At 41.4% G+C, this 25,151-nt stretch overlaps 1 long non-coding RNA gene across 1 annotated transcript in view; it reads left to right on the top strand.

Moving 5' to 3' along the window:
- Nucleotides 1–33: 33 nt before the first annotated feature.
- The window catches only part of LOC116580182, a 75,609-nt gene continuing 50,491 nt past the window's right edge, over nt 34–25,151 (top strand). The window contains exons 1-3 of the long non-coding RNA XR_004281540.1: nt 34–331; nt 570–730; nt 10,258–10,363. This is a non-coding gene — a long non-coding RNA (uncharacterized LOC116580182). The remainder of the gene's footprint in view (nt 332–569; nt 731–10,257; nt 10,364–25,151) is intronic.

The raw sequence follows: 25,151 nt of genomic DNA, 5'->3' as shown, positions 1-25,151 counted from the left end.
AACGGAAGTTAGCCCGCGCGGTCCCAGATGCTCAGAGCTGGGGAAGGGCGCTCGCGAAAGGTCAGGGAGCGAAGAACATGCGCATTACGGTTTGTGCGCGGTGGCGCCGCTTGTGGGGTAGTCGGCTGTGGCAGCTGGGGCTAGCCTCGTCTGCAAGCTAAACCTGGAGAGCCCCAAAGCTCGTGGCCTGTTATCATAGTAGCTAACTTTTACAGCGTGCTTAGCCGTGCCAGGCACTGAGTAAGCGCTTCACACGCGTCATTTCATTTGCTCCAACAGCTCTTTGAAGTAGCACGGAGTATTACACGGACCAGTTTTAAAGTCGAAAAAAGTGAGACTCAAAGAGGTTACATATCTTGCTCAAACTGTCAGGCGCAGCGTTTTGGAAGCAGAACTGGGTCTTGAATCTGGAGAGTGTGACTCCAGAATACTTCCTCATCACGTCTGACCCAGTGTTGTGGAAACTAGTCTCTTAGTTATAATTGTCTTCACTACTTCTGTCCAATTGCGCTCTCAATTACTTAATACTATTCTCTAAATACATATATTTTAAAATATTTATTTATTAGAGACGGAGTAAGTTGGGGAGAGGCAGACAGAGAGGGAGGGAGAATCTCAAGACTCCACCCTCTGTCTGTAACCCCTTGGAGGAGCTGGATTTCACACCCTGAAATCATGACCTGAATGGAAATCAAGTGTGCTGTCTAGGGAGTAAGCCACCCAGGCTCCCGTAAGTACATGTTTTTAACTTATTTTAGAAGGAAACGTGTGGCGTCGCCTGGGTAGGGCTCAGTCGTTAAGCATCTGCCTTCGGCTCAGGTCTTGATCCCAGGGTTCCGGGATCTAGCCCCACATCTGGCTCTCTGCTTGGCAGGAAGCGTGCTTCTCCCTCTCCCAGTCCCCCTGCTTGTAGTCCTTCTCTCGCTCTCTCGCGCTCTCTCTCTGTGAAATAAATAAATAAAATCTTAAAAAAAAAAAAGAAAGAAAGAAAGAAAGAAAGAAACGCGTGCAACTCAACAACAACAAAACACCCCAATTTTACAAAGGGCTATGGCTTGAATATATTTACAAATAAGATACATTTATGGACAGTTGTCACTGAAAAGATGCTCTATGTCATTAGAGAAATGAAAATTAAAACCAAAATGAGGGGCATCTGGGTGGCTCACTCAGTTAAGCATCTGCCTTAGGCTTGGGTCATGATCCTGGGGGCATGAGATCCAACCCCACTGGGCTCCCTGCTCAGCTGGGAGCCTGCTCCTCTCTTCCACTTGTGCTCTCTCTCACTCTCTTTCAAATAAATAAAATCTTTTAAAAAAATGAAATACATACTTTGGTGGCTATTTTTTTTTTTTAATGGACAGTTAAAAGTTCCCTATAGAGCAATGGAACACTTACATGTTGCTGGTGGGAATGCAAAATGATACAGCCACTTTGGAAAACAGTTTTGCCTTTCTTCAGAAAGATAAACATAATTACCACATGACCCAGCAATTCTGCTTCTAGGTGTATACCCAAGAGAACTGAAATATAGATGTTCAAACAAAAACATGGACATGATATGCCTGCAGCATTATTTGTAATAGCCCCAAAGTGGAAACTCAAATATTCACCAGCTGATGAACATAAAAAACACAATTAATATATCCATACCATGGAATATTATTCAGTCATAAAAAAGAATGAAGTACTATACTGATTCATGCTACAAAATGGGTAAACCTTGAAAACATTATGCTAAGTGTGAAAAAAACCGTGCCAAAAGACCACATATATGACTCCCTTAATATGAAATTCCAGCAAAACCAATATAAAGAGACAGAAGGATTAGTGGTTGTTTAGGGCTAGAAAGAGTGAAGACGTCGGTGGTGATAGCTAAAGGGTATGGGTTTTTTTGAAGGGGGAATGAGAATGTTGTGGAATTATATAGTGATGATGGTTGTACAACATGGTGAATATACTAAAAAACTTGAGTTGTACAGTTTAAAACTTTTTAAATGGAGAATTTTGTGTGAATTTTATCTCAAAGGAAACTTTGGTCTCATGGGAAATTCATCTGCAGTTTCCTCTGATGGAAAATGATAATGAGTTGTTGCAACAGGCACCTGGGTGTTTCAGTCAGTTAAGCATCTGCCTTCAGCTGGGGTCTTGATTTTGTGGGGTCGTGAGATCGAGCCCCATGTCAGGCTGTCTGCTCAGCAGGGAGTCTGCTTCTCCCTCTCCCCTCTGCCTGCCATTCGGCCTGCTTGTGTGCTCTCTCTCTCTGTCAAATAAATAAATACAATCTTAAAAAAAAAGAGTTGTGGACGACTAGGCAGCTCAGTTGATTAAGCTGCTGCCTTCGGCTCAGCTCATAATCCCAGGGTCCTGGGATAGAGTCCCGCATTGGGCTCCTTGCTCAGCGGGGAGCCTGCTTCTCTCTGCCTCTGCCTGCCACTCTGCCTGCTTGTGCTCTCTCTCTCCCTCTCTCCCTCTCTGAAAAATAAATAAATAAGTAAAATATTTTAAAAAAAAAAGAGTTGTTGCAAGATTTAAATAAGATTAACATGTTACCAGTTTCATAATTGAAGTAGACAATGCCCCTAAGATTAATACAATGAAAATAAAACAAGGTTATTGAAATTCTGGCCAGATACTGCTCCCTACAAAAAGCTCTTAGTAACCTTTAAATGTAAAGCCCACTCTCTATTCTTTAAAAGGATAAATTATCAAGTATTAGAGATAAACTAGCACTATATGAGGCTTTCTTTTTTTAATATTTTTTATTAATGTATAATGTATTATTAGCTCCAAGGGTACAGGTCTGTGAATTGCCAGGTTTACACTTCACAGCACTCACCATAGCACATACACATAACCCAACCACCCTCTCCCTATCCCCCTACCCCCGGCAGCCCTCAGTTTGTTTTGTGAGATTAAGAGTCGCTTATGGTTTTTCTTCCTCCCGATCCCATCTTGTTTCATTTTTTCCTTTCCTAGCCCCCAAACCCCGCACTTTGCCTCTAAACTTCCTCATATCAGGGAGATCATATGATAATTGTCTTTCTCTGATTGACTTATTTTGTTCAGCATAATACCCTCTAGTTACATCCACATTGTCGCAAATGGTTAGATTTCATTTCTTTTGATGGCTGCATAGTATTTCATCGTGTGTGTGTGTGTGTGTGTGTGTGTGTGTGTATCACATGTATATATATACCACATAGTATTCTATTGTATATATATACCACGTCTTCTTTATCCATTATCTGTTGATGGACATCTAGGTTCTTTCCATGGTTTGACTATTGTGGACATTGCTGCTATAAACATTTGGATGCATGTGCCCCTTCGGATCACTACATTTGTATCTTTAGGCTAAATACCCAGTAGTTCAATTGCTGGGTTGTAGCGTAGCTCTATTTTCAACTTTTTGAGGAACCTCCATGCTGTTTTCCAGAGTGGCTGAACTAGCTTGCATTCCCACCAACAGTGTAGGAGGGTTCCCCTTTTACATGAGGCTTTCTTGACCTAATGAGAGGGATTAAAACATTGAAAAGATTCTCTCCACCTGATTTAGTGTTATTTAATGCATACCTTTATACTATTTAAAATCATTTCTGGGGCACCTGGGTACCTTAGTCAGTTAAGCATCCAACTCTTTTTTTTTATGATTTTTAAATTTATTTATTTCAGACAGAGAGAGAGAGAAAGAGAGCATGATCTGGGGGATAGGCAGAAGCCAAGGGAAAAGCAGACTCTCTGCAGAGCTGGGAGCCAGACACGGGGCTCAATCCCAGGACCTGGAGATCATGACCTGAGCTGATGGCAGACATTCAACCATCTGAGCCACCCAGGCACCCCAAATGTCCAACTCTTGATTTCAGCTCAGCTCATGGTCTCAAGGTCATGAGATCAAACCCTGTGGTGGGCTCCTCACACAGTGGGGAGTCTGCTTGGGATTCTCTCTCCCTTTCCTCCCTCCGCTCCTCCCCCTCCTCTCTCTCTCTCTCTAAAATGTAAATAAGTCTTAAAATAAAATCATTTCTCATAAACAGATCTCATACTTGGGGAACATTGCTCTAAAACATTATCTGCCTGTGGTATCATGGTAGGTGTCATTTAAAAATGACAGAATTTATTGAGCATCTGTTGTTATGTGTCAGACATTCTTGTAGGCACTAGTGATAACAGCAGAGAAAAATTATCTAGATCCTAATGAAAAATAGAGACAATACAAGGAACATGTAACATCCTGGTATGATAAGTATAATGGAGAAAAACTAAACAAGCTGGGGGGATGGAGAGTGCTGGAGAGAAGGAGGGGAATGCTTATTTTATATCAGTTGTTTGGGAAAGGTCTCATTGATGTGGTGACAAAGCAGAGCCAGAAAAAAATGAGGTAACAAGACATTTGGATATCTGGGGGAAAAGCATTCCAGGCAGAGGGCAGGCATATGTTCTAAATGGTCTAGGAAGATCCACGAGGCTAGTGTGGCTGGGGAGGAGTGAAAGAGGGTTAGGGAGGATTAGATGGGGTGGGTATATCATATAGACCAATGTTTTAGAAATTATCCCACATTTGAAAAGGATCACTCTGGCTTCCGAATGTGCAAGGATGGAAGCAGTTATCAGGCTATTTCAGTGGTGTGAATGAGAAATACTGACAGTTCAAACTAGGATATTAGGGACGGGTATGGTGAGAATTGTCAGATTCTGGTGTATTTTGAAGGATGTCACTGCGGATGGATTGGATGTGGTTTTGAAAAGAAGGTAAAGAACAGGAAGTTTGGGGGAATGCATGCTGAAGAACTCCCACTAAAATGCTGTGAAGAAAGTAAAAATGGACACATTTGCTCTTTAAAGTTCTGGTTCTGATTTATTGCAAAGAGTAATGGTATTTTGGCTTATGTCAGAAAAACCCTGGTATCTGCTGTAAAAAGTATTGACTAAAGAGGATCCTTGCTCCAAGATGCCAGTTTTGGGTAAGTGACACATACATGTAGAAATAGAAGCTTCTAATTTCTTTCTAACAGTAGTGTTACATTAAACTAAAGTGACCTCTATGTAAATAAGCAAATGATTAAATTAGATAATTTCCATCAGATATAGTGACACAAATTAGGAATTCAGTGTTAGTTGTTCCCATGAGCCCACATATCTATTTTACCCTAACCACTGTCTATTCTTGCCTATTCTTTTTTTTTTTTTAAGATTATTTATTTATTTGAAAGAGAGCACAAGCAGGGGGAAGGGCAGAGGGAGAAGCAAATACCCCACTGAGCAGGGAGCCTGATGTGAGGCTCATTGTGGGGCTCCATCCAGGGACTCTGGGATCATGACCTGAGCAGAAGGCAAATGCTTAACTGACTGAGCCACCCAGGAAACCCATATTCGTGCCTATTCTTAAGGCTAAAACAGAGTCATGGTTAGAAAGTCAAATAGTACAGCCACTCCCCAGCCCAGCCCCTTCCTTTGCTCTTTTACAGAAGCCAAAACTATTAACTACTTCTTCCTTTAGTTCACATAGTGACTTCCTTCATGTCTCTAAATAGCCTGCTTATAGTGCTGTTGCTTGCATTTTCAATTTTGGTCATTATCTACAGACTCTGTTAGGGTACTTGAGGCTTAGCATATTAATATCCCCACCATCCCACTTCCCTTTCTTTTCTCTTCCCATTAAAGTTACAACCAAATATAGGGGGTGTCTGGCTGGCTTAGTCAGAAGAACATGCAACTGTTGATCTTGGGGTTGTGAGTTCAAGCCCTATGAGGGGTGTAGAGATTACTTTAAATAAATAAATAAATAAATAAATAAATGTTGCAACCTGATATAGTTTGTTCCTCTATGTTAAATTTACTGGGTAAATTTAAGTAATATATTAAACATCTTTTTGTTTTATCAACTATAGACAGCATCTCTTGATCCCCCACACTGTAAGATGAGGGTTTTGTCAGCACTCCTGGCCTTTTCTCTACCTGTTTTTCTGTCTTTGTGCTTCCCAATCTAGTTTTTTAAAGAGGATTCCAGGGGCACCTGGGTGGCTCAGTTGGTTGGGGACTGCCTTCAGCTCAGGTCATGATCCTGGAGTCCTGGGATCGAGTCCCACATTGGCTCCCTGCTCAGCGGGGAATCATCTTCTCTCACTGACCTTTCTCCACTCATTCTCTCTCTCTCTCTCAAATAAATAAATTAAAAAAAAAAAAAAGAGGATTCCATTTAGCAGGTTGGAATCCTGTGGAGATGTAATTGAAAGAAATGGCGGGGGGTGGGGGAGAAGGGAGGTCCCTACACCTGTTTCTAATTCAGTAAACTACTGAAATTCCATCTTCCCCAAGAAAACCTTTTGGACATTACTGGGAAATGAGTGATGTGTCTACAGTCCTATTCACAAAATGATAGCCTGGGAGTCCATGAACTCTTAACCCAACAGACCTTTGGCCTGTTGGCTGTTAACAACCAGAGGGGAAAACAATCAGCCTTGGCCATGCCCTAAACAAGCTGAGGTTTATTTACTTTTCCCATGCCCTTTCAAACCGAAGGCTATAAACTGCTTTAGTAATATAACTCCTGTGAGAACTCTCTGACGGAATTAGTGACATCACCGTGAATTTTCAAGAGAATGTATGTGAAATTTATTGTTCACCTTGAACTTCATATAGATAGGTAAATTGATTCAAAAGCAAGTCATTCACTTTGAAAGGAACTGTATCTTCGCTGTAATTGAGATTATAAGGGTTGGGGGGCAGAGAGATGGTAATGAGCTAGGAAGCAAAACATTGCTGCCACCTAGTGGTTTTTCATTCTGAAACACTGCTGTTCTTTAAAAGCACAGACAACAGAATAGGAACTAACTTAGTACAGGAGATGCCCAACAAAGGTCCCAAACCAGGGAAGCTTCCATTTTTCTCCTCCCTTGTTAGAAAAAGATGTTAGTGAACCTTGTGCAAATGGTCAGAGGCAAAACAAGGTATTAATGGGATTAGTCTGTGAGAGGCTGCTCCTTTTGTGGAGACGGAGGAATTAACAGAGCACTGACAAAGGCAAACTGTTGTAGGTCAACAACTGGCAGCCACCAGATCTCTAGCATGAAGCGGCAGCTCCAAAAGGAAGCAGGAGGTGCAAAAAATGAACAGAGAGGGACCACAGTGGGGCAGGCCCTCTCAGAACTAGTCACTGCTCCAGCAGCATGGGTCCAGAGGCGCAGCAAAATTAGAACCAAGACCAGCAGGGATAAAGATGATCAAGTCACATAGACTCAGGATCACCGGTCAGCAACAGCTCTGGATACTGTGGTTGAGACTGTACTACTGCCTGATTTAGAGTAAACTACTCAGGGCATTCAGGGATCAGAAAAAGTAAATCAGGCCACTTCATAGTAGTCCTGTGGATATAGATATTGTTATCAAACCTGTTCTACAGATGATGAACCTGAGGTTAAGTCACTAGCCCAAAGTCACAGAAATAATGAGACTTAGAACCAAGATTTGAACCAAAGAAGTTTAACCCCAGGGTCTGAGCTCTTAACTACAATGATTTCCTGCTTCCCTCAGGGAGAGAAATAAGGGTTTTAACTCCTCTAACTCTACTGAACGCTGGATTGAGGGAGGGTTGTGAATTAGAACTGTAAAAGTGGCTTAGATCTGGTCCTAGATCTGTCACCTACTTGCAGGAGGGTACTTAACTTTTCAGGAACTAAGTTTCCTTACTTATAAAATAGGGACATAAAGGAGACTATTTCATAAGTTGCTCTGCAGATTCACTGAGATAATACACAGTTTCTGGCATGTGGCAAATAAGATAACTTGCCTACAAAGATGATTGCCAACAGTTTTCATAATTGTCAGTACTACTACTCTTGTCCACAAGAGGTAGAATCTATTTCCCTTCTCCTAGAATCTGGGCTGAGCTTATGACTTGGTTTGACCAGTGTAATGTGCCAGGTATGTTATTAGCTAGTTCTAAGCATATGTCTTAAGAGGACTGTCTTACTCTCTTGGATCATTTGTGCCACTAGGTAAGGAAGCCCAGCCTAAGCCCTGGCTCAAGCCCAGCCATGAGTGTACCAAGTGAGATCAGAACACTGACCTGCTAATGTACATAATTATGAGAAATAGATCATTGTTCGGGCACCTGGGTGGCTTAGTCTGTTAAACATCTGACTTCAGCTCAGGTCATGAGCTAAGATCTTGGGATAGAGGCCCTAAGGCTCCCTGCTCTGCAAAGAGCCTGCTTCTCTCTCTCTCCCTCTGCTCCTCCCCCTGCTTGTGCTCTCTCTCTCAAATAAATAAATAAGTAAAATCTTTTTAAAAATTAAAAGAAATAAATTACTGTTGTTAAACTACTAAGTTTTGGAATAGTTTGTTATGTATGAAATGGAAAGTCCTCAGTAAATAGTATCTGTTAGTATTATAATTGGTGCTGGTGAGGGAGTCAGCCAAATACCTAACCCACCTTTCCTTAGGTCACTGATCTCCCTTCTCTTTTACTGGAATAGTCTGGGAGAGACAAGAGATATGTGTGCAGATGAACACTGTTTATTACAAATATGTCTTTTCTTTTAAACCAGAAAATTGCTGTGTATCAGCTCAGAGAGACTTTGTCAGCATTTCAAATTGCTATATACATTTGAGATAATATAGAAACATATTTTTTCACACATTTACAATTCATACTTTTCACTAGATTGGTTACGGTGGGACCTTCCAAAGCCTTTACGTTGGAGGATCTGAAGCACAAACAGAGACTTATTCTTTGAATCCAGCATCTCAAAGCCCTGAGGATGATTCCTTAACTTTCATCTCCTTTTTCTTTCCTTCCTTAAATCCTCTCTGTTTCTGTCTATACATGTCTTTGCCTTCTTTCTGTGCCTTTTCTATCTCTTTTCCTTATTGTGACAATTAAGTAAGCTCTTTCTTACCAAAATGTAAGCTCTGAAAACGGGGAAATTTTTTTATCCATTTTGTTCTTTACCGAGCACTTTTTATTTAGAACAATGCCTGGCACACCGAAGGCCTGCAGTGAATGTGTACTGAATGACTTAAATAATGCATGTGAAAGCCCTGAGAACAGTGTCCGGCCTGGAGTAGATGACACTCCATACCCATAACCTGTGGCGGTTCAGTGCTGCTATAAATGCGACCATTCACATTCATTTTTATTTTTATTTATTTTTAAAAATTTTTTATTTTTTATAAACATATATTTTTATCCCCAGGGGTACAGATCTGTGAATCGCCAGGTTTACACACTTCACAGCACTCACCATAGCACATACCCTCCCCAATGTCCATTACCCCACCACCCCCTCCCAACCCCCCTCCCCCCAGCAACCCTCAGTTTGTTTTGTGAGATTAAGAGTCACTTATGGTTTGTCTCCCTCCCAATCCCATCTTGTTTCATTTATTCTTCTCTTACCGCCTGAACCCCCCATGTTGCATCTCCACTTCCTCATATCAGGGAGATCATATGATAGTTGTCTTTCTCCGATTGACTCTAGTTCCATCCACGTCGTCGCAAATGGCAAGATTTCATTTCTTTTGAGGCTGTATAGTATTCCACTGTGTATATATACCACATCTTCTTTATTCATTCATCTGTTGATGGACATCTAGGTTCTTTCCATAGTTTGGCTATTGTGGACATTGCTGCTATAAACATTTGGGTGCACATGCCCCTTCGGATCACTACGTTTGTATCCTTAGGGTAAATACCCAGTAGTGCAATTGCTGGGTCATAGGGTAGTTCACATTCATTTTTAAAAATGTTTTATACTTTTAGTCTTTCTCCTTTCTCTTTCCACATTATTCACATTATTCCTTTCTTCTTTCTTATCTTTTTTTTTTTTCCCCTGTCATTGCATCTTCTGTTCTGCCCTTACTTGTGGCCTGCCTGGGACCCTCATAAATGTTTTGCCTTCACTCAGAGGATGCGCAGAGAAGAGATTTTAGAACTTTGTCTTGGGTGAAATAGAATTACTTGTGATTCACAGCTGACCTAGGATTACACAGAAAGTTCTGCTGTTGAGGTGAGCCCAGTTTTGGTGTTACTAAATATTTTAACCAGGGGCCTTGGTTATGGAAAAGAACAGACCTATTAAGTAACAGCTGAACAAATGTCTGAGCATGTCTCTGAGCGTGGATGTTCCTAGCACCTGTTGGTGAGTAACTACACTGCTCTTGGCAATGGGAATGTGACAAGAATCAAATAGAACTGATGTAGCTAATTTTTTCTTCTCCTTTTTCTCCACATGGCAATGGAAATGAACTACCACATAGTGATCGGTCCTGTCTCGGGCTGGTAACATTATGGAATCCCTGTTGAAATGCAAGCTGGACTGGTGGAAATGAGATTCCCATATTCTCTCATAAGCTGCTTGTGAAGGTAAACCCCATGCATTTTAAAATCACGACTTCCCAGGGCTAGATGAGAAAATAAAAAGCTTTGGACCTATAACCAGAACCGATTATAGAGATGTCTGCATTGCCAAGGGTAGTCTCTCTTGTAGGAGAATCTTTCTCTCCTCTTTCCTGCTGGTCTTTTACATTCCAATCAGGAGTTTCCCAAATCTGCAGGCCAGTGGCTGGGTGGCATGGGCCGAGTACAAAACAGTATTGATGCAGTTCTCAACACAGCCTCGTTAAGGTGTCCACTATGCTAGTAGTAGCTCAGACTTCTTGGCCCTCTTAATGTTTTTTTTTTTTTTTAAGATTTTATTTATTTATTTGACAGAGAAATCACAAGTAGGCAGAGAGGCAGGCAGAGAGAGAGGAGGAAGCAGGCTCCCTGCTGAGCAGAGAGCCCGATGCGAGACTTGATCCCAGGACCCTGAGATCATGACCTGAGCCAAAGGCAGCGGCTTAACCCACTGAGCCACCCAGGCGCCCACGCCCTCTTAATGTTTAATAGAATCCTGTTGTGTTTCTTCATATATTCGTCCGTCACGTAAGACCAGTGTTTTAAAAACGGAGTTGAGAGGAGAATGGGTAAGTCTGTGAGCCTCCTATCACCCCCTCTCAAAACTGTCTTCAGCCACTCTGTTTTTCTTTCTTCCTTTCATACATTTGATTGTCACATAGACATTAAGTTACCAGGCCTCTTTCCTAGTTAACAAACTGAGTCAACCAGCCTAGAGTCAGGGTAGAGAGATGTTGAGGCATTCAGACTGTCAACTGTCAAAGATGCTAACTTAATTGGTACCTGAGACCCCACAATACACCAAACCCATCCATTCTACTTCTGGTGGGAAAAGAATTTGATGATAAAGAAATTCTAGAGGAGTAAAATGGCAACGCAGAACAGCAGCGTCATAATGTTTATGCCTGAACAAAATGATCAAAAATAGAAAGACAATGATATTTGAGATGAGAAGTAACACATAAAGAAGTGCTTGCTGTATTTGAAACTCAAGGCACTATGGAGTCCCTCGTGCCCCAAACAAAAAAGCGTCTTTCTTGAAAACTGTGGAAATTCCAGCAATCTGTAGTTGTCACATATGCAGCAGGAAATTTATATCATTGCTAACTTTTCTGTGGCAGCCCAAGTTTTCAGTAATTAGCGGTACTGCCCGTCTTTTTTTCCTTTTGGTGAATATCAAAATTTAATCCCTCTTAATAATTAAAGAAGGAGGCTATTAAGTACTTAGTCATATTTAAAAATGAAAGTCCCTGGCTTTGCATGGCATTTACTCTAAGAGTTGCAGAAAGAACTTGCATACTTTGATCTCTTTTCATGGTTGTTTATTCATGGTTCACGGTTTATTAGGAAGACTCCATGAGGCCACAACCATGCCCGGAAACATGCTGGCCTAAGTGACTGTGACAGCCTTACTTCTGGGCCTTCTCTGGTCTTATGGGTCTTATGTTCTTGGACCTGTAAATTCTTCCATGTCTTTGAGTAACAATCTGGTTGTTAAATCACTTTACTGGCAGAAGTATAATAAATGGATGAAACCTTACCAGAGAGTATTTGGCAACAGGTTCAAAGTCTTAAAGTATGCACTACCCCTTCACCCAGCAATTCCACTCCTAAAGAAATAATTATGAATGTGAACAAAGATGCATGTATAAGATGATTATTATAGCATATTTTAAAATATTTTTTATATTAGGGAATTGTTCACAACATTAATTTTTATTTATTTATTTACTTGTACAATACTATTTTTTTTAGGATCTTATTTATTTATTTGAGAGCGAGAGTGCACACAAGCATGAGCCGATGGCAGGGGCGGATAGTGGAGTGTAGAGGGAGAGGGAGAAGTAGACTGTCTGCTGAGCAGAGATCCTGATGTGGGACTTAGTCCCAGGATCCTGGGATTATGATCTGAGCCAAAAGTAGATACTTAACCGACTGAGCCACCTAAGCACTCCTGCAACACTTATTTTTTAAAAAGTAGGGCATATAAATTATGTATGACCTAATCCTTTTCATCTAAAGATGTGTGTCTATTCGTAGAATATGGCTCAAAGTATATATAATACAGTGTTAATAGTCATGATCTTTTTGTACTATTACAGACTTTTCTCAAATGTTTACGATAAGCATGCATTACTTCTATAATAAGAAGAAAAGGTGTTTAAATATACTTGAAACACAAAAGATTGCTTTGGCCACAGTGGTTAGAAGAATATGAACGGGGACAATTGGATGAGAGGTTACGGCAGAGGTTCAGGCAAAAGACAATGCAAGGAAGAACTAGGGATATGGCAGTGGGATAGAGGAGGAAAGAGAAGGAAAAGCGGATTGGAGACAGATTCAGGAGTCCTATGAGAACTATAAACACATGCCATACCTTCAAGTCAGTAATAAAATTGATCTTTTGGGTTGCCTGGGTGGCTCAGTTGTTAAGCATCTGCCTTCGGCTCAGGTCATGATACCAGGGTCCTGGGATGGAGCCCCGCATCAGGTTCCCTGCTCAGAGGGGAGCCTGCTTCTCCCTCTCCCACTCCTTCTGCTTGTGTTCCCTCTCTCACTGTGTCTCTCTCTGTCAAACAAATAAATAAAATCTTTAAAAAACAATAAAATTGGGGCACCTGGGTGGCTCAGTGGGTTAAAGCCTCTGCCTTCAGCTCAGGTCATGATCCCGGGGTCCTGGGATCGAGCCCCACTTCAGGATCTCTGCTCAGCAGGGAGCCTGCTTCCTCGTCTCTCTCTGCTTGCCTCTCTGCCTACCTGTGATCTCTGTCAAATAAATAAATAAAATCTTAAAAAAAAAAACAATAAAATTGATCCTTTAAAAGAGTCAACATGATTCATCCATATCCTCATAGTACCTTCAAATATGCATTTAAAGAAACTCAGAGCCAACTCTGATTTAGTTTCCTAGGTTTTAGTTTCCTGGCTTGTTCAGCTGAGTTAATGAGGGTCTAGTTGACAAGGAGAGTGTAAGAAGAGGACTACATTGTGGAGGGAGAGAATAAATTGAATTTTGACACGCGGAGTTTGAGGGATATAGGAGACGTGTACTAAGCTGTGGTACATAAGTCTGAAGCTCAGATCAATCAGTAGATAAAGAATCAGAGATCATCAGCATATGGGCGGTTGTTAAAACTGGGTGGTTGTTCAGGTTGCCTGGAGAGTGTCCAGAGAGAGATAACAGGTGAACAGGGAGCCCTGTGGAATCTCCACAGTACAGGGCTGGATGAAGGAGAGGAAGTCACTGAGAAGACCAAGAAGCAGTGAGGTAGGCCAGCCCATAATAGACTAAGCCAGGTTCAGAACCAGGCAAGAATGACCAGTTGCACAAGTTCAAGGTTGCTTTCATTTCAGCTTGCCATGGAGTCTGCAAGCTAGCCCTGCAACGGGTACAGGAAAGGAGACTCTGGGGTTTCTTCTGCTCTTGTGGGGTTGTGACCAAAGCCCAGGGGTCGGCACAGCTCCTCTCAAGTCTGATCTGCCACTCCCTGCGCTGTAGGCTGGGTATGGGCCCTGCAGCCCTTAAGGGTCTAGGTACCACGGCTTCACGCCATTTCGTGCTGTGCCACAGGCACATCCTTGTGTGTTCTCTCTTCTTACTGCCTCCTCACCTGCACCAGCCTTGGCCAGGGCATACCAGAAATAGCCAGAGGGGTTCAGAGGGAAAAGAAAGTTACGGGAGGAAATTCAAGAAAGGAGTTGTCGTCAATATCAGATGCCAGACAGATCAAGTAATGGAAGTGTTAAAAAGTTCCCAATTTAAAGTTGGTGATTTAAAGGCTATTTTTAGCCATACACATAGGGTACCACCAAGCTCAGTTTCCTATGAAAGTTATTTTCATTCCCATGAAATATAATCAAGATATTTATTTTAGTTTTGGTAATTTGTTATGGCAACCTGAGCTGACTAAGACATTCACCCTGACAAACTCCGTCATTCATGGTGATTTATTCTTAGTGGCCTTATTGTCTTTTCTTCTTCTTTTTTTTTTTTTTAAGATTTTATTTAGTTAGTTAGTTCATTAGTTAGTGAATGGGGGGAGGGGCAAAGGGAGCTGGAGAGAGAGAATCTCAAGTAAACTCTGTACTAAGCACGGAGCCCAATGCAGGGCTTGATCACACAACCCTGAGATCACGACCTGAGTTGAAATCAAGTTGACACTTAATGGACTGAGCCACCCAAATGTCTCCTTATTGTCTTTCCCAATAGTCCATCCCTTTAAGGAACTCCTGTCTTACAGGGTTGGAGTATATACCTATTGTGGGGTGTGTTCAGTGTCTCTTATATAAGCCTTTTGTGTCCCACGCACAGTAAGGGATGTGGCAGGGAGCCAGTTTCACTGGCCCCAGACCTTGCCAATAGGTGAGAAGGCTATCAGATGTTTGTCTTCTCAGAGCATGTGATGGACTTCTACATGACTCAGGTCTGTCAGGGTCATGGCTGACTCATGGAATGCTCATTTACCGTTAAGTGGCAGAATAAAAGAAACACATTTACGTTGGGTGGTAAGTGTAGATCTTAGCACAGATTTATAATTATTGTGTTTTCTTTTTTTAAAATGTATTTATTAGAGAGAACAAGTGTGGGGAGGAGCAGAGAGAGAAAGAGAGAGAGAGAATCCTGAAGCAGACTCCGCACTGAGCCCAGAACTGGAGGTGGGGCTTTCATCCCAGGACCCTGAGATTGTGATCTGAGCTGAAACTAAGAGCTTAACCAACTGAGCCACCCAGGTGCCCATAATTATTGGGTTTTCTAAAGCATGGTGTAGCTTGGAGTCAGCAATGCTTAAACTCTTCTGGAAGGGATGAAGCAGCTTCAGTCTTGTGTCTGTTGGGCCAGCTTCTTTTGGGGCCCCAAACCAAAGCAATAGACATATCCATATCTTTTTATGTCTGTCATTGCTTATTTAGTTTTCCATCTGTCTTGCTCTGAAGCAGGAGGGGGAAGAGAAGACAGAGGGAGATCGTGAGCTCTTTAGAGGAATAGTGCCAGATATTAAATCTATAAACAAAGTAGATTGAAGCAGAAAGAATGAGTCAGAGACAAGTAAGCATGAAAGCAGTATCACACTGGGAAAATGTCACCTGAAAGTGCTGATGGAATATTCCTGAAATATCTGTGATTGGTCCTTTAAGTCCCATTAGCACAATTCGGTTCCTGAACTGCTTGTGCCTCACTGCCCTGTTCAGTGCATTTTCACTGTTTCCTCATATCGAGCCTTTAGATTCATTTATATAATGCAAGCTGATGACCCATGGTGAGATCGTCCTTTCCTCTGGTGATAGTGATCCTGTCACACCAGGTTCCTGTTTCATTGGAGTGTAAATGGAGTTGTTCTGATTGATGGGGACCAAGCTGGAGTGAAATAAGGATTTTACTGGAGGGTGCCTTAGTCTTCCTGTACAGTGCTCAGAGTACTTAAAACTAGGAGTCATCTGAGTGGCCTGCCTTGTCAGGATGAGTCTGTTATGGAAGTTACAAGTGGGCAGCCCCTGGGTCAGATGGATTTTATTTGGTCCACCCAGGGTTTGGAGTTAGTTGCCAACATTTCAAAATAGGGGTATTTCACACCCAGTTTTCCTACTCCTCTTTAATATGGGAAGATCTAGAAAGTTGTATCTGTATCCCTTCCTGGAAACCATTGGCTAATGCTGAGTACACTGCCTTTTAGTGGGGACAGGAGCCCACTGCTGCACACATTTATGTTGGCCACCATAGTCACGTGTTCTGTGGTATATGGGAAGGATGTGTAGGGGAGGAAAAACCTTTTTTCTTTACCTTCCTAGTGTTACTGGCTCAGGAATCAAACTGATAATGAATAGATTAACAAGAACAGAACCAGATTTATTTTTTTTAATTTAAATTTTTTTAATTTATTATTTTTTTTATAAACATATAATGTATTTTTATCCCCAGGGGTACAGGTCTGTGAATCGCCAGGTTTACACACATCACAGGACTCACCATAGCACATACCCTCCCCAATATCCATAACCCCACCGCCTTCTCCCTACCTCCCTCCCCCAGCAACCCTCAGTTTGCTTTGTGAGATTAAGAGTCACTTATGGTTTGTCTCCCTCCCAATCCTATCTTGTTTCATTTAATCTTCTCCTACCGCTTTAATCCCCTATGTTGCATCACCACTTCCTCATATCAGGGAGATCATGTGATAGTTGTCTTTCTCTGCTTGACTTATTTCACTAAGCATGATACGCTCTAGTTCCATCCACGTCGTCGCAAATGGCAAGATTTCATTTCTTTTGATGGCGGCATAGTATTCCATTGTGTATATATACCACATCTTCTTTATCCATTCATCTGTTGATGGATATCTAGGTTCTTTCCATAGTTTGGCTATTGTAGACATTGCTGCTATAAACATTCGCGTGCACGTGTCCCTCTGGATCACTGTGTTTGTGTCTTTAGGGTAAATACCCAGTAGTGCAATTGCTGGGTCATAGGGTAGTTCTATTTTCAACTTTTTGAGGAATCTTCATGCTGACAAAACCAGTTTTAATTATGCAGGTACACGACAGAGTTTCACAAAGAATCGAGACTCAACGAGATGTCCAGGTAATTGAGGTTTTTATACCATCTTAGGCTAGACAAAGGAAAAAGGTTTTGGGGTTTGTGGATGGGGAGGCAAGTTATGGGAAGGCAGGAGGAGAAAACATAAAGATGGGATGTCTGGTTATGCAGATAAGAGTCTCACAGGTGATAAAATTTTCTTTCTTCCTGGTACAGAGATAACCTCACAAATGGAAATCTCCTCTCTAAATGTAAATTTCTTATATGAAAGGGGAACTTTATACTCCATTTTTAAGTGTTAAAGGGAAGCAATATAAGAGCTTTTCCTTCCTCTGTTGGTTCTCAGGTGACTTTAGCTCAAAATAATCCACATGACAAAGAAATATATCTTGGGATCACATATCCTGGTACCCTTGAGAAGAAAACTAGCACTTACTGAGTTACCTTTATATATGACATACGTTGTATCTTGTAGTTTATATATATGATCTCATTTGACTATCCTCACAGTCAAGTAAGGTTTCAGCTTCAGTGCTATAGGGACCATGCCTGTGACAGGCTACCACAAATATGGCATTTTAGCATATTAAGTATTTTATTTTATTTTTATTATTTTAAAAGTTTATTTATTTTTTACTAATCTCTGCACATAACGCGGGGCTCAAACCCAAGACCCTGAGATCAAGAATCACACACTTCACTGAGCCAGCCAGGTGTCCCTGTCTTATTGAATATTTTATTTATTTATTTATAAAATACATTTCTGGTTTTGTTTTTTGTTTTTTTGTTTTTCTGGCAGGGGGAGGGGTGGAGGGAGGGAAAGGGAGAGAAAGACTGTTTTTTTTTGAGAGAAAGACTCTTAAGCAGGCAATCTGGTTTCACCCCCGGCATGGAGCCTAATGTGGGGCTTGATGCCATGACCCTGAGATCATGACCTGAGCCAAGATCAAGAGTTAGACACTTAACTCACTGAGCCATTCAGGAGCCCCATATTGAATATTTTAAATTGAAGGAGTTTGAGAACACAGCAGAAGCATGAAGGTCATTCTGACCTCTGCTTACGCTTCTTCTCTAAAATAAGTCATAAAATCTTTGTCTGAGGGTTGCCTTTCCTATTCTTGGAGGAAAGGAGCCTTTTTTTTTTTTTTTTTTTAAGTTTTTGGGGAGGGAGCATCCTTATCTCTAAAGACTAAAGACAAAGGGATGCTGAGAAGAATGCTAACAAACAGGCCTTCCTAAGTTTCCTTCACACTCCCTAATCTGTCATATTCTTCCGTCTCTGTCTATTCTTCATCAAACCTAGCATAAATACACTCAGTTTTGGAGGGTTTTTTTGCATCTTCATTTCTTTAGGAGGGTTCCTTTGTCATGTAAAACTTATATAAATTTGTATACTTTTTTTCCTGTTAGTAAGTTTTTGTCAGTTTAATTTTCAGACCCAGCCAGGTACCCTAAGAGGGGTGAGAAAAAATTTTTCCTCTCCTATACCTGCTTCTTTCACCACTAGGAGAGTCCCAGAACATTATATAGTCAAAGCTATGGTAGGAGCTCCAAAGTATTCATTGGATGAATGAATGTGCACATGAATGCATAAATAAATGAATGAGTTTTTTAATCCCATTTTTGTAGATGAGAAAATCAAGGCCCTTACATTTAAGTAACTTGCTTAGAATCATGTGATCAGTAGAGGTTACAGGTGGGATTCAAATATAAGACTGTGTGACTTCAGAGGTCCAGTGTGAAGGAAAAGGGAAAAGACATGGGTCATTTCAGAGCCAAGTGCACAGTAGGCATGTTATAAGTACTTCCTGAATTGGTTGGCACTGCTTAAATGTATGTTCATGAGTACAAGCAGCCAGAAGATTACAAGTGTGGTTTTTGGTTTATGAAATTTGTTTAAAACCTACTGGTGTCTGGGTGCCTTGGGCCTGGGGATTTCTTAATAGGCTCTGTAATAAAAGGTACTATTAGCATATAGGAAGAAGGGCATAGTGTTTCTGTTCCCAGTTGACTTGTGCTTCACAAATGTGAAATTCCAAAGCTCATCCTCCTTGCATATCTAAAGAGCTTTCTCCGGGGCTTATTTCCTTAAACTAACTGCTGATGGTGCTTGGCTACCACCAGAGTCCAGAGCTGTGCTCAGGAATGAATATAATTCAGTGCTCCTTTGTGAGGCTGTTATTAGGAGGACCTAAAACTGGCTTAGAAAGCATATTGTTCAAAATGAAGCCCTTTACAAAGAGAATGGCCTATCTGAGGGAAATTGGGAAATGGGTAAGAGGGTACCCTTGTGGCTTAGTTTCCAGCTCTGTGCTGATGATTCCCATATTGATTTATAATTTTTTTCCAAATTGATTGATAATCTCTCACACAAGTTTCATAATTTCAGAAACTGCTAGATATTTCTTACAGACTTTTGTCTACCATGACTGCAAACATAACATATTGAAAACTTTCCTTGCAACTTTCTCCATCAGTGGCTCTTTATTCTTTTGCTTACCAACTCCAGACTTTGGAGCTCTCTACTACTCTTTTCTATTTATAATTCATATATGCAGATACTTTTCCATAAAAGGTCTTATTTCCTTTCTCCCCTGTCCCCCATTCCCACCCAAGAGCAAGCCTCTGTCTATCCTCAGATCTTGATTGCTAAAGTAGCTTTCTTGCTAAAGTAGCTTCTCTCTGCCTCCAGGATCTCTTTCCTTTTATATCACTGCATATTACAGCCAAATTTATCTTACTAAAATCCTGTTTTCATGTCCCCTTTTAGGTTCCAAATCTATATTATCGTCTCATGGCTTGGACTAGCTTTTCCCAAAGTTTTTTATATGAAGCTTTTGTTCCACAGGAAATTAATAGGCTTTAAGTAAAAAACAGATTGTGTGATCAAATGTCAGAGATATGCTAGGTTGACAGCGTTATAAACCATTTCTTTCCTACAGGATGATTCATAGCTTTCATATGTTTATATGCCTTAGAATGCAGTGTTTTCTGAGACACATTTTCACAGAACCTTTTTTTGTAGAGTGTTTCATTGGTCTAGGTCTACATGTACCACATTTTGGAAACACTGTTCCACAGATTCAAGTTCATACTCTATATGATGGTTAATTTATGTGTTAATTTGAGTGGGCCATGGAATTGTTAACCTTCAAAATCACATAGACAGTTATTTTACAAAAAAATAAATAGCAAAAAATTGTAATCAGGGACAAGCAAATTATATCAGAATCATAGGCAAGACTGCTGAATAAAGGAGAGAAGTCTTTTCTATAGGGGAAAGTGGGAAGTTGGGAGTGCTGTTATAAACAAAGAGTCCATTAGGGTAAACTGGGCACTAGAAGTATAGTGGCTTTTTATTGGTTGAGTTGTGACTGCTTCTCATTGGCTGGGCTGTTGCCAGGGGAGGAGGAGAGTCTTTCTTCCTCCTGCTGGGATGATAAAGCAGTGTCCACTTAAAATGTCCCTCTCTTCCTGTTAAGTCTGCAACTGACACAGAGTGGTAAGGTGTGAGAGCTCCCCCTGGTGGCCTTCCCACTCCATTCTAGAGAGGTTTCCCCTTATTACTTCACAAGGGGCCCAGTATTTGGTCAACTATTATTCTGAATCTTTCTGTAGGGGTGTTTTCGTATGAAGTAACATTTAAATCCACAGATTGAGTAAAGCAGGTTGCCCTCCTTAATGTGGGGGGGCATCATCCAATCAGTTGAAGGTATGAATAGAACAAAAAGTCTCATCCTCCTGTGAGTACAAGAGAATTTCTCCTGCCTTCAAACGGGGATATCAACTTTTTCCTGTCTTCAGACTCAGACTGAAACTTTAGCAGACTGCAGTTACACTATCAGTTCTTTTGGCTCTCTAGCTTCTGACTTACCCTGTTGATCTTGTGATTTCTCAGCTTCCAAATCACATGAGCCACTTCCTCATATTTCTTCATATAGGCTACACATTCTATTGGTTTTAATTCTCTGGAGAACCCTGACTTAAGATCAGTCTTCTGTTACACCTGTTTATCTCTTTCCATTTCCCAGCACATACCTCTGCTCAAGGTAAGCTGCTTTTCTCATTATTTCTACATGGCCCTTGCAGAATTCACCTCCAACCTTTGTCCAAAGTGTTTCTTTTGCTTAGATATTTTTGCAAATATCTCCTTTTTCCTATTTGTTCATGTTCTAGTTCTACCCATTTCCCTCTCTCTTTCTCTCTCTCTTCCTCCCTTCTTCCCTTTCTTTTCTTTCTTTCTTTCTTTTTTTTTTTTTTTTAAGATTTTATGTATTCGACAGAGAAAGACACAGTGAGAGGGGGAACACAAGCAGGAGGAGTGGGAGAGGGAGAAGCAGGCTTCCCGCTGAGCAGAGAGCCCGATGCAGGGCTCGATCCCATGACCGTGGGATTGTGACCTGAGCTGAAGGCAGATGCTTAACAACCAAGCCACCCAGGTGCCCCAGCTAACATTTTTTTTTTTTTTAAGAAAATAAATTTCCCAAAGACAAGTCCTGCAAAGCATTGAATGCATTCATTACTAAGCATTGTGCTCTGTGGGAAGTGACTGGAATGCTAATCTGCTAGAAATTCAAGGAAGGAAGACCTGGAGGAAGTTCCCATTATGAGAGTAGATTTTAAAAAGTGAGACTCTTTCCCAGTCTTCTAATTCCCCAGTGCTTTCCGGCAGAGACATCTATAGTTACCAGTTTCTTTTCTCTCTTGTTTCAAGGCCCAATTCCCATGATTGCGAATTAGAGCCACTTGCAGAGCATTTAAGACTCTTGAGGGTCCAGCTCAGACTGCTTGCATCAGAATCTCTAGGTTGTGGGGTGCCTGGGTGGCTCAGTGGGTTAAGCCTCTGCCTTCAGCTCAGGTCATGATCTCAGGGTCATGGGATGGAGCCCCACATCGGGCTCTCTGCTCAGCGGGGAGCCTGCTTCCCCCTCTCTCTCTCTGCCTGCCTCTCTGCCTACTTGTGATCTCTCTCTGTCTATCAAATAAATAAATAAATAAAAATCTTAAAAAAAAAAAAAAATAGAATCTCTAGGTTGGGACCCAGGCATCAGTATTTTGTAAAGTTCTCCTGACTCTGGCACACAGGAAGGACTGAGAACTAGTGTCAAGTCTTCTTCTTCTTCAAGTTAAAAAAATTTTTTTATTTAGGTAATCTCTACACCCAGCGTGGGGCTCAAGCTCACAACCCCAAGATCAAAAGTAGCGTGCTCTTCCAGCTGAGCCAGCCAGGTGCCCCCTCCAGGGTGAAGTCTTCTTGATCAGAAGGCACTGCGCCCATGGCCCTTTTGGTATGTGCCACGCAGTCTGGCTTGTTGTTATCTCGTCTTCTTAAAAATGGGAGTCTGGCTTGCCTGGTGGTGCTCAAGGAGGAGAATTTCTCTAGTTCTGAAAGTTAGTCTTTATATCCCTCCCACCCTTTCCCTTCTCAGGTCTGTGTAGAAAGCAGTAGTTCTCTCTAGTAAGCATGAGACTCACCTGGAGCTCCCACTCCTAGAGTGTCTGAATCAGTAGGTCTGGTAGGGTTAAGAATCTGCATTTCTAACAAATTCTCAGGTGATGGGCGCCTAGGGTGGCTCAGTTGGTTAAGTGACTGCCTTCGGCTCGGGTCATGATCCTGGAGTCCCGGGATCGAGTCCCGCATAGGGCTCCCTGCTTGGCAGGGAGTCTGCTTCTCCCTCTGACCCTCCCCCTTCTCATGCTCTCGCTCTCTCTCTCTCAAATAAATAAATAAAATCTTAAAAAAAAAAAATTCTCAGGTGATGCTGACCCTATTAATCTGTGAACCACATCTTGAGAACCATTGACCAAGAGATCAGACTAAGAAAGAGAGCACAGGTATGCCTGCTATAGCCCTTTGGGCCTAAGGAAAACCCAATAGACTGGACACAGGAGTAAAGGCTGGCTAAAAACTCTACTTCACAGGGAGAGTCCCAATTGTAGGCCCCAAATCCAATCCATAAATACATTTTGTAGGCTCATACAATATTTTCTGTTAATAAAAATAGTTAATATTTAAAAATCAGGGATTTACACATACACACACACACACACACAAATATATCAATTTTTCGGGAATAGTAGGTTGGTGCCAAGGGATCCAATTTTCTATGTGACAACATTCAACTTTAACCAACGAGGAGTAGCTGTTTTGCTCTTCCAAATGAACCCAGCCCCCAGCTAACCTTACAACTGAATATTAGCCATATTAGTGAGCCCAGTCAAAACAGCAGCAGAAAAACTACCCATCAAACCCATAAAACAGTGAAAAGTAATACACTGTTGGTTTAAGTCACTAAGTTGTAGGGTGATTTGTTATATAGCAAGAGCTAACTGATACAACAATTGGCAGAATTTCCAAAGGCCTGCTTCACTCAGTTATGTTACCTCCCAGGCTCTATAGGCAAGTGAATTTCCAGCCTGGGCCTTACCCTGCGGAGGACTAAGACAGACTGGTAAGCCTTTTATACATCTGTTATGCCAACAACCTCACAAGGTCAGCTTGTATTAAAGTCCATTTTGCAGATTAGGAAATTGAGGACTAGCAAGCTAAGAGACATCCCTAAAGACACATAGTAACAGCAGGGTGAGAACCCATCACTTTGTACTTTTGTTTCAGTGCTTTCCCCCTTTTCCATCTGGGCAATCGGCTGTTAGTCTCTCTAGGTCTATTGAGACCTGACAGTCACCAAAACCAAATTCTGTAAGTTAACAGGGCATGATGTTTTCAAGAAGGAAAGCCCTCTAGGTAATCTTTATTTATTGAGAAAGTCGTCTGTGAAGGGCTTACTATAGTGACCACTACACAGAAGGGCCTTAATGAGAGATACTTGTTATTATATTCCCTGTTTCTGTAGCATCCTCTAATGCACTTTTCCTTTCTTCCCTACTCACCAGACTCCTGGCTGGAAAATTTCATCTCTCCTCTAAGATCTGGTACACTTTCTGTGTATCTCTGTTACCACACATAATCACACTATATTATATTTTTGATGTGTCTCTCTATTCCCTCTGGTGTTGGGTGCTTTCATTTTGGGGATTATGGACTTCCTTTTTTTATTTTCACAGGACCTCGCCCAAGATAGGCACTAAATAAATACTGATCAAATGGAAATGAAATTTAATTGCAGAGTTGGAAGATACATTTGGTCATAGTCCAGTTTGACTCCCATAGTAATCATTTTGCAAAAACAAGTATTATTAATATTGTTGTTATACCCATATTAAAAATAAAGAAACAGAATCTCAGTATACTAAGAATTTCTTTCCAGTTGGTGATACTCAGGTGATATTTGTTAGGTTTTCTTAACAAATTATTGTTATTAGGTTATTCTTTGTTTTTCTTTATAATTTTTCTTTTTCTTTTTCTTTCTTTCTTTTTTTTTTTTATAAAGATTTTTATTTATTTGTTAGAGAGAGACACACAGAGCACAAGCACAGGCAGACAGAGTGGCAGGCTAGAGGCAGAGGGAGAAGCAGGCTCCCCGCCGAGCAAGGAGCCCGATATGGGACTCCATCCCAGGACGCTGGGATCATGACCTGAGCGGAAGGCAGCCGCTTAACCAACTGAGCCACCCAGGCGTCCCTCTTTTTCTTTTTCAAAGATTTTACTTATTTATTTGACAGTGAGAGACACAGTGAGAGAGGAAACACCAGCGGGGGGATTAGGAGATGGAGAAGCAGGCTCTCCACTGAGCAGGGAGCCTGATGCGGGGCTCAATCCCAGGACTCTGGAATCATGACTTGAGCTGAAGGCAGACACTTCAGGATTGAGCCATCCATGGGCGCCTGTAATTTTTCTTTCTAAAGGTTTCTCCTTTGGGTGCCTGGGTAGCTCAGTTAAGAGTCCGATTCTTGATTTCAGCTCAGGTCATGATCTTGGGGTCTTGAGATAGAGCTCTGTATTGGGCTGCGTGCTGAGGACAGAGTATGTTTGAGATACTCTCTATCTCTCTCTCCTTTGCCCCTCCCCTTGCTTGTGCATGCACACTCTCTCTAAATAAATAAATAATTAACATCCCTTGATGGCGGAACCTAAGCTTTAGCTTAGGTCTCTATCCCCAGTATGAGGTGTGGCAGGTCGTAGACATTTAGCAATTGCTGACTTGAATTTAATTTCTACTTCTGTGTTAGAAGCTATGTCTGGTACCTCTCTAAGGAAATGCTTGAAAGAGCCATTTAAAATTTGCTTATGATTAAGTCCTACTTTCCCTCAGTCTGAATATTAAC

This window comes from Mustela erminea, chromosome 1 (assembly GCF_009829155.1).
Source record: "Mustela erminea isolate mMusErm1 chromosome 1, mMusErm1.Pri, whole genome shotgun sequence".
Lineage (NCBI taxonomy): Eukaryota > Metazoa > Chordata > Mammalia > Carnivora > Mustelidae > Mustela > Mustela erminea.
This window is presented reverse-complemented; position numbering and strand designations above follow the sequence as displayed.